The 7,154-nt window shown below is 57.5% G+C and overlaps 1 pseudogene; it reads left to right on the top strand.

Moving 5' to 3' along the window:
* The first annotated feature begins 347 nt into the window (after window positions 1–347).
* LOC119091625 (actin-like) lies at window positions 348–5,378 on the top strand (annotated as a pseudogene).
* The last annotated feature ends 1,776 nt before the right edge of the window (window positions 5,379–7,154 follow it).

Here is a 7,154-nt window from a genome sequence, read left to right as displayed (position 1 = left end):
CTGTCTGTCGTTTTCTTAAATATGAGCGAGGTCGTTTCCACACATAAATCTGATTTAATGTGCGGGGCGTAGCCAGGCTGACGAGGTGCCGTGCCTTTCCACTGTCTAAATGACCTCTGGGAGGCACATGCGAACACTTTTGGGCGCGCACACTTCTTGAACCAATTATATTTGGGTTAGCGTGCATGTAAGGATTGGGAATGGCTACCACAATAACAGCCGAGGCTACGCCCTGTCCTTGACGCGACACACGCGTGTTAACGATGTCCATCGCTCTAATCCTCCATCTGTTTCTTCTTCGTCTGGTGGAAGGTGCCTCAAACGGTCCCCATGCTGGGGCTGGATTGATGGGGTGAGTGAAACGCCTCTCGCGACGGCGCAAGGACAATGTTTTGCTTTGCAGATCTGAGTTGCTTGTATTTTTTGGGCGAAGTATGTAACAAAGCTCAAATTAGCCAATGCTCAACGGTAGTGTTTAACTTGTTTGCTTCAATTCATGTTTCGTTGCGCATGGTCACAAACTTAGCATATCCCCGGGGGGCTGCTGGTTGGGATCTCCCAGCCCTTAACTCAGCGGTGTGGTTTTACGAAATGAGTGGAGGGGCCGAACAGTGAAGATGACTTAATGTACGCCCCAATGCACCAACCAATGAGTTTTCTACCGAGACTCGGTCCACCGTTCTTTTCAAAGTTGGGAGGGGTAGCTAGAGCCCAACTTGGAGGAGTAGGTCAGAGCCTCCCACTCCCGCCAGCTGAATGGGAAACTACATCTGTGCCCTGACTGCCTCCCCTTGCGAGCATTCGCTCCAACGCTGCCACTCGTCCTCATCCGACTGCCCCGGCCGCTGCCACTCGTCCTCATCCGACTGCCCCGGCCGCTTGCCACTCGTCCTCATCCGACTGCCCCGGCCGCTGGCCGTCGTCCTCATCCGACTGCCTCGGCCGCCGCCTCTCGTCCTCCATCCGACTGCCCGGCCGCCGCCTCTCGTCCTCATCCGACTGCCCCGGCCGCTGCCGCTCGTCCTCATCCGACTGCCCGGCCGCTGCCGCTCGTCCTCATCCGACTGCCCCCGGCCGCTGCCGCTCGTCCTCATCCGACTGCCCGGCCGCTTCTGCTCGTCCCCATCCGACTGCCCCGGCCGCTGCCGTTCGTCCTCATCCGACTGCCCCGGCCGCTGCCGCTCGTCCTCAATCTGACTGCCCCGGCCGCCGCCTCTCAGTCCTGCTTCTGCCGTGTGAGCCGCCCCTCACCGCCGGCGCCCGCCGCCCGTCGCCCGCAGAAAGGGCCGCTACGTGGTGGTGCGCTGCAGCAGCCGGCAGGAGGCGGAGCGCTGGACGCGCCGAGCTCCTCTCACACACGGTCGAGACTACAACGCCACCTACGTGCAGCCGGTGGCAGTGCCGGCCAGCGTGGCGCCGGCGCGCCGCTGCGTGGTCATCGACCTGGGCAGCTCGTCATTTCGCGCCGGCGTGCTGCACGATCAGCGTGAGTGCGAGCTGTCACCGGAGGACGGAGAGCGCACAGGGAGTGGCGCTGTGGCGCGCCGGGGACGGGGCGGGGGTGGGTGGGGTTTGTCGCGTTGAAGCCAGTTTTTTGTTGTGCTATTCAGATACAACGTGTGTCACTGGGGCTTTACGACGCACTCAGCTGCTCAGGCTTTATGGCGTCGCCCTGTCTCTCACCTTGCAGAAAGGGCGGGCACCGCGGGGAATCGAACCCCGTATCTCTGGTTTCCCACACACGCAGTGGTTGACGCAGACGCGCAAACAACTACACTGCCGGCACCCCTGTTCAAATACGAGGCGTGAATTAGACCGCTGCTGACGTTTCAAACGCCTGACAGACAGGCTGGAAGCATGTGCAGTTGTCGCTAGACTGGCATGTAGAACGTCTCACCGCCAACGTCGGCGTGCCGCGTAGCTGGAACGTTGGTCGCTGGTAGCGCCCGCAGCGCCCTCTCACCGGCGCCTCCGTGTCCACAGCCGCACTGCCGCAGCTGTTCTTCCCGGCGGTGATGGTGACGTCACGCGAGGGCCGTCAACTGACGTTCGGCGCGGCGGCGCTGCGGCCCGAGGTGCGCGCCACCGGCGTGCTCTCCTTCCCGCTGCGGCCGTCCAGCAAGATCACCAAGTACTCCGTGGACGTGCCGGCGCTGGCCGGCCTGCTGCAGCTGACGTTCCGCGAGCTGCGCGTCAGCCCGGCCGACTACAGCGTCCAGCTGAGCCTGCCGCGCAGCTTCAACACGGCCACGCTGGGCGAGATCCTGCGCCTGCTCTTCGACAAGTTCGGCGCGCAGGGCGTCAACCTGACGCACCAGAGCATCCTGGCCATGTGGTCGTACAACGCCACGAGTGGCGTGGTCGTCGACGTCGGCGACCGCATGGATGTCGTGCCCGTCATCGACGGTGAGCGGCGGACGGGGAGGCGGCCCGAGCGCTGCGGCCCTCGGCGGGTGGGGAGGAGGCGCGAGCGCCGCGGTCCTCTGAGAACGGCACATCGGAGGTGTCTTAGAGGCGGGCCTGGGACAACTGTTCATCTACGCAACAGTCCATTTTAATCAGCGTGAGCTGGCGCTGCATTTTCCGTACCTCAACGCAGCTGTACTAGCGATACTTTGACAATGACCAGCTCGTTATGCATCCACATGCAATGTATGATATTTGCCCCCGTGATATATTCGTGTTTATCGCATGTTCTATGATGTTATCTATACTCCTCGCATATCACGTTACGAAAAGTGTTTGTCTGAGTGGTCTGCTCGCCTTTACATTGCAGTGCCCCGGCTCGGTAGCATTGGTCCCGCGTCACACCGTGTCCTCGCCGGTCTCCGGCCACTGAACGCCACGCTCTCTGCGGCAGGGTACATCGTGGAGGGCGGCGTGTCGCGCGTGCCGTACGGCGGCGTGCGGATCCAGGACCACCTGCGCCACTTCCTGCTGCAGAAGCACTACTCGCTGGTGACCGAGGTCGAGTCGCTGGTGGTACGGCTGGCCATGGAGCGGCTCTGCTTCGTGTCCGAGCGGTACGCCGCCGACCTGCAGCGCTTCCAGGCCGACCCGGCTAGCCTCGAGAAGTCCGTTTCGGTCAAGGAGTTCCTCGGTGACAGCGTGTCCTGGAGGTGGGTGCCGGCCGCTCGGCTCGACGGCGCCCCCGCGAGGCCCAGCCGGTCTAGTGCGGCTAAGCTTGTGGAATCCGGTGCGATCTGTCGGATCTGGTTGCTATGTGAGACGTGCGCGGAGCCAAGGCGCTGTCGCTGAATTGGGGAAGCTCTGGTCGGTATGTGCTGCTTATGCCGCAGGAAGTTCTCCCATGTCGATTTGGATTACTCACCGCATAGCTGGCATCATCCACGTGTACTAAGCTGCCGGAACCACCTTCCGGTCGCGCCTCTTCTGCTGTTGTCACCATCCCGTGCTCCGACAAACCTGGTGTTAGCCGGGCTGGGGACGGCTATTTCGCCGACGGCGGCGGGTGCGTGAGCGCTGACTGCTGCTTTGCAGGCGGATCACGCTCGACAGCGGCCGGTTCCAGGCCTGCCGAGGGGCTCTTCACGCCCGAGGCTTGGGGCCTGGACAACAAGGGCGTCCACAAGCTCGTCCACAAGGCCGTGCAGGTGCGTAAGTCGGCTGTCGTTCCGGTGCGTGGTCCGCCAGCATGTGCATATGCTGGCGTACATATATATATATATATATATATATATATATATATATATATATATAATTTCCAGCATATGCCAGGCAGCGACCTGCATATGCTTGGAAAATTCGGCGGGAATTCCTTCTTTGAAATGTGTGTTGATGGTTTTACTTCTTTAGTTTTCACAGAGCAAAGGCTCTGTAAATGCGATATCCACGACGATCGCCGTTTAAACGTTTAACAGTCGGCGCAGTCGGTCTTCAACGTTTAACAGTCGGCGCAGTCGGTCTTTAACGTTTAACAGTCGGCGCAGTCGGTCTTTAACGTTCAACAGTCGGCGCGGTCGGTCTTTAACGTTTAACAGTCGGCGCGGTTGGAGTGTTGCTGTGTAGATGCTCCTGGCACTGGAGTGCAATCCGCATGGTTATGGTCTGGCTCCGTGCGAGCTGAGCCAACTGCTTCCGCTGCGGCCCTCAGGAGTGCAGTGTGGACATCCGCAAGGAGATGGTGCGCTCCATTTACCTGGCCGGCGGTGTGACGCTGCTGCCCGGCTTCGCCGAGCGGCTGCAGGCCGAGATGGACAAGCTGACGCCACCCTCAGTCACGCCCAAGGTCAGTCATCGGCCACATCCCGCGACCGGCAGATGTCACATCCGGGCTCAGAGGGCCGTCCGATGACCGTGGGCTAGATGTTGGCGATGTCGTCGGTGGTACGCTCGCTGCATGGGCTAGGCGCTAGTCCCGTGTCACATCTCGGGTCAGATGTCCGTCTTCAGCCGGGCTGGGACGTCCGTCCCGCGTCACATCCCGGACTTGACGTCCGTTCCACGTCACATCCGGGGTTAAATGTCTGTCACATCCGGCGCCAGTCCTCCAGTTTCGCTCCTAGGCTAGCCGCCGGTGACGCTTCGAGTAAGTCTGTAGTCTCATCTTGGCCCAGTCCATGTGCCGTACTCTGGATCACAGAACTGAACTCGGACTGCTCACACGCTGGCATGAGACATCAATATTGTTATTATAGGTCTACTATACCGAGTTGGCGTAGGCTTGCGACCTGTTGCATGCCAGCGACGCACATGACATGGATGTTGATGTCATCGTGCTGGAAGTTTTTGTTTTACGTCGTGAGTTAGAACGCTTTGCTGACATAAATACGCTCTTCTGCCCGTTTCGAAATAGCACTTGCAGCGTCAGTTCTGCGTTCTTAAGCCGGTGATGTTTGATGCTGCCGACCTGGTTTCTTCCCCTGGCTGACAGCCTTCCCAGGCCGCATAGCATGTCCAGTTGACTAACCCAGTTGACACGAGCCCTCCGCCCTGCCGGGTCCAGCTGACCTGTACCCTGTACCGCAGGTGCATGCATCTCCGTACCGGTACCACGCCGCGTACCTGGGCGCCTGCGTGTTGGCCGGCTCCGACGGCTTCCAGCAGGCGATGGTGACGCGCGACAGCTGGCTCAAGCTGGGCGTGTCGGCGCTCAAAAAGTGGACCGTGTAGCGCCCCGGGCGCCGCGCTACCAGTGACGTCATCGAGGGTGGTGGTGCTTCGTACTGGCCATGTGGCGGCCGCGTGAGGCCGCCCTGGGCCGTCTGTGATTCTCTGTGTTTCGGAGACTTTGCCGCCTTCGGCGGCATACCAGTTGGTGAGGTTGTACAAATAGTCGAGGAGCAATTATGCAGCGTTGTGTGGTCGAGGGCGCGCGGTGCGAAAGATGTGTGCGACTACACCCTGAGTCAGCTCGTGGGAAGGACGGAAGTGCCCGATGTTTGATAGGCAGCGCCGCAATCCAGTGACGTGCAAGCGGATGCCAGATCCCATTCCGTCGTGTGACGACCACAGCTGGGTACAGCTAGCGTGTCGACGCTGTCCGCCGGGTTCAGCGGAACGGTACCGCGACCGAGCCTCCATTCCGATTGGCTGACGCCTGGCTGACGTTATAGGCCGACGTCAGACGTGCTTCCCGACGTCGCCGCGCGATTGGTGCAAGGTCGAGTGTTATTGCTCGTGAGCGTTTTGACGGTTTGAGACGCCGAGCTGCTCCTGTGTAATGATTTATCTTTGATGTTATGATTTCTTGCACTTGTAACTGCTGATACCAGTCCATAGTTGGTGTTAATTTATTATATCAATGACTGGTTCGACCATAATACATTCTATAACGGACATCACATTGTTTTCCATCTAATATCTCATTGCGACACTTTTGCAAACATCTCATGTGTGTAGCTGCTAATGCACGTACGGCAGTTGATATCATCGATGGCCGTAAACGCATATGCTCGCAAACGCTAATGTACGTGCAGAAGTTATCCATATCGCAGGCCGTACAGCAAACAACACCTTTCACACGTTGGTCTCCCTGAACAGCAATAATATCCGAGTGTATGTATGCCTAAATGGGCTACCCATGGTTGAGAACAGGGCACTTTTCACTCATTTTGGCATTCGCACGCCACCTACATGGGACATCTGCCTACCCAATGGCATGGGACTCGAACGCGTTGTTGATGGCTCCGCCTCAGGCTCTTTCGGACCGCGGCTGGTTTCATCACCCCCAAATACCGTCACATGCTGTTTTGACATGACATGTAAAGAAAACTCACCCAGCGCATGTTTCAAAATATGTGTGAAGACGATGAGCGACGTAAACATGCGTTCGGTTAGGGGTCAATTTGCCCCCACCACCCGGGGGCTTTACAGAATAATTTCGTAACGGTGATTGGCATAGTCGCGCCAGACTTTGCTTGCCTGTCAGCAACTGACTAGCCGATCTTTTCATATAAACATTAGACATGCCTCGAAAGGTCGCTGACCTACGGCAGGGCCAAGCCTGACCATTACTGTCAGCAAACGCATTCGCTAGGGAATCGTTTGATATGACACGATAACGGAGCGTTGGACGACGTTATGTAACTTGATGCAACAAGACGCATTAGATCTCCTCCCAGCGGGAAGAGATCTGAGAGCATTTCAGGCACTGATCTTCGGTTTGACCTTGTTTGACCTAGTTTTACCCGACAGCTAGGACCTAGTGACATCCTTAGGGAGAAGGGAGGATAGGGATAATAATTCATTCGTATCTGGCCAAATATTTGATAAACACGTGCAAAATTACTGCATTGTATTTGTTACAATCCCATAGCATGCAATAGTTTTGTGTTGCGTCATTCCATTTTCACCAAGGCTATGAGTGTGCTAACCGTGTACTGGAATTCATCCAAGTACATCCCCTAAGTGGCATCCTGCTGAAAATGGGTATAATGCCAGACAAAATCGCTGATAACCAGAGCTTCATCAAGCGCGATGGACGCCTTTGTTTGCGATGTCACGATGACGGTCGAGTTTTTTATTCTGCTCAACGTCACCACACAATCGTGGACATGTTTGGCCACCACCACACAATTTGCAGCAGCCTGTGGACACCAATGGCTGTACCAAGGAATGAGGAGGTATTTTGCGTAATTTCCTTGTGCAACAGCACGGAGGGCAAATCCAAATCCAATGGACGCAAGCTCCAA

This window comes from Pollicipes pollicipes, unplaced genomic scaffold (assembly GCF_011947565.3).
Source record: "Pollicipes pollicipes isolate AB1234 unplaced genomic scaffold, Ppol_2.1 Scaffold_3447;HRSCAF=4054_pilon_pilon_pilon, whole genome shotgun sequence".
Lineage (NCBI taxonomy): Eukaryota > Metazoa > Arthropoda > Thecostraca > Pollicipedomorpha > Pollicipedidae > Pollicipes > Pollicipes pollicipes.
Note: the sequence above shows the minus strand (reverse complement) of the source record. Positions and strands in the feature narration are given on the sequence as shown.